Consider the following 2,510-nt stretch of genomic DNA (forward strand, 5'->3'; position numbering starts at 1 on the left):
TAGAGACGGGGTTTCACCATGTTGACCAGGATGGTCTCGATCTGTTGACCTTGTGATCCACCCGCCTTGGCCTCCCAAAGTGCTGGGATTACAGGCTTGAGCCACCGCGCCCGGCCGCTATTTATTTTTTTAAAGACGGGGTTTCACTGTGTTGGTCAGGCTGGTCTTGACCTACCAACTTCAGGTGATCTGCCAGCCTTGGCCTCCAAAGTGCTTAGATTACAGGAGTGAGCCACCATGCCCGGCCTGCCAATGGAGATTATATTCTTTTATTTATTTGTTTATATTTATTTATTTATTTACTTGAGATGGAGTTTCCCTATTGTTGCCCAGGGTGGAGTGCAATGGCCAGATTTTGGCTCACTGCAACGTCCACCTCACAGGTTCAAGCGATTCTTCTACCTCACCCTTCTAAGTAGCTGGAATTACAAGCATGTGCCACCATGCCCAGCTAATTTTTTGTATTTTTAGTAGAGACGGGATTTCTCTTTGTTGATCAGGCTGGTCTCAAACTCCTGATCTCAGGTGATCCTCCTGCCTTGGCCTCCCAAAGTGCTGAGATTACAGGCATGAGCCACTGCGCCCTGCCTTTTTTATATATATAAATTTTTTGAGACAGAGTCTTGTGCTGTTGCCAGGCTGGAGTGCAGTGGCATGATCTCAGCTCACTGCAACCTCCACCCCCACAGGTTCAAGCAATTCTCCTGCCTCAGCCTTCCAAATAGCTGGGGTTACAGGCACGTGCCACCACGCCCAACTAATTTTTTTTTTTTTTTTGAGCTGGAGTTTCACTCTTGTTACCCAGGCTGGAGTGCAATGGCATGATCTCGGCTCACCGCAACCTCCGCCTCCTGGGTTCAGGCAATTCTCCTGCCTCAACCTCCCGAGTAGCTGGGATTACAGGCACACGCCACCATGCCCAGCTAATGTTTTGTATTTTTAGTAGAGACGGGGTTTCACCATGTTGACCAGGATGGTCTCGATCTCTTGACCTCGTGATCCACCCGCCTCGGCCTCCCAAAGTGCTGGGATTACAAGCTTGAGCCACCGCGCCCGGCCGCCTGGCTGTATTTTTAATAAAGATGGGGTTTCGCTATGTTGGCCAGGAAGGTCCCTATCTCTTGACCTGGTGTTCCGCCCACCTCCAAAGCCCTAGGATTACATACAGGCCTAAAGTTATATATATATATATATATTTTTTTTTTTAGACAAAATCTTACTTTGTTGCCCAAGCTGGAGTGCAGCTCACTGCAACCTCTGCCTCCTGGGTTCAAGCGATTCTCCTGCCTCTGCCTCCTGAGTAGCTGGGACTACAGGTGTGTACCACCATGGCCTGCTAATTTTTTTGTTTGTTTGTTTTTCTTTTTTTTTTTTAGAGATGGGGTTTCACCATGTTAGCCAGGATGGTCTTGATCTCCTGACCTGGTGATCTGCCTACCTCGGCCTCCCAAAGTGCTGGGATTACAGGCATGAGCCACCATGCCTGGCCAATAAATGTGGTTTTTAATATCATCTACATGCTGATGACTCTCAAATTTGTTTCTCCAAGATAATTCTCTTTACCAAACTTGAAATTGTCCCAGACTTGGCCAGTGGAAGGTACTTATCCTTTTTTTTTTTTTTTTTTTTTGCACGTAGCTGACCAGCCTACCAGGTCTTTTATGCAGTTCAACATACACAGTGACACCAAGGTAAGACAAATAAAGTTCCACTTTGGGAGCCTCCATCTCCCTCCCCTGGATCCTGATCCAGTGACTGTCAAAGCCAGAAAGAACTGGGGTAGGGTGCTTGATCATGGGGAAGGCTGTTGTGGTTCGCCCGGCAGATGGGAAAGGGGGAGGCTTTCACTTCTTCACAATTTGAATGACATCCTCGTCCTCCCACGTATGGTCTTTACCCACTTTCTGAGGATTGTGTTTTATAGAGAGATCCCAGACCGGAGCATATTTAAATTCTTTGATAAGATTTTTGTAAATCTTCATGCAGAAATCCTCCATTGTGGTCCTAGAGTAAGGAAGCACCACTGGGGATGTGTAATCTGGTAACTGGCCTTTGGGTTTGGTGTAAATTCTCACTAGTTTCAGATAGTCCCAGATCTTTTCCAATAGGTCATCAAAATTCCAACGGTGATGGGCAGAGATGGGTACACAGTGAGGCACCTTATAGATGATATCCAATTCCTCAATGGCAATCTGGTCAATCTTATTTAACACAGAGATACAGGGGATATAAACTCTGTTTCCTTCCACCACATCAATGAGGTCATCAGCTGTAGCATCACTACGTAGAGTCACATCAGCATTATGAATCTTGTATTCGGCCAGAATGCTTTTCACAGTTTCAGCATCCAGTTCACTCTGGGGGCAAGTGGCTGTGAGATTAATGCCTCCCTTGTCCTTCTTCTTAAAGCCAATGTTGGGGGGTTTGCTGTTCAAGCAAATGCCAAAGCCTTCCAGTTCATTTTCAATTATCTTCTTTTTTTTTTTTTTTTTTTTTTTTTTTTTTTTTTT

General features: G+C 45.8%; 1 long non-coding RNA gene and 1 pseudogene across 2 annotated transcripts in view; one reads left to right on the forward strand and one right to left on the reverse strand.

The window, feature by feature from the left end:
* The first annotated feature begins 917 nt into the window (after nt 1–917).
* LOC116547028 overlaps nt 918–2,510 on the forward strand; it is a 3,700-nt gene continuing 2,107 nt past the window's right edge. The window contains exons 1-2 of the long non-coding RNA XR_004266913.1: nt 918–976; nt 1,111–1,129. This is a non-coding gene — a long non-coding RNA (uncharacterized LOC116547028). The remainder of the gene's footprint in view (nt 977–1,110; nt 1,130–2,510) is intronic.
* LOC116547027 overlaps nt 1,636–2,510 on the reverse strand; it is a 1,713-nt pseudogene continuing 838 nt past the window's right edge. Inside the window, exon 2 of the transcript XR_004266912.1 lies at nt 1,636–2,474. The product of XR_004266912.1 is annotated as a developmentally-regulated GTP-binding protein 1-like (transcript). The remainder of the gene's footprint in view (nt 2,475–2,510) is intronic.

This window comes from Sapajus apella, unplaced genomic scaffold (genome assembly GCF_009761245.1).
Source record: "Sapajus apella isolate SASKATOON/1434 unplaced genomic scaffold, GSC_monkey_1.0 scaffold1915, whole genome shotgun sequence".
Lineage (NCBI taxonomy): Eukaryota > Metazoa > Chordata > Mammalia > Primates > Cebidae > Sapajus > Sapajus apella.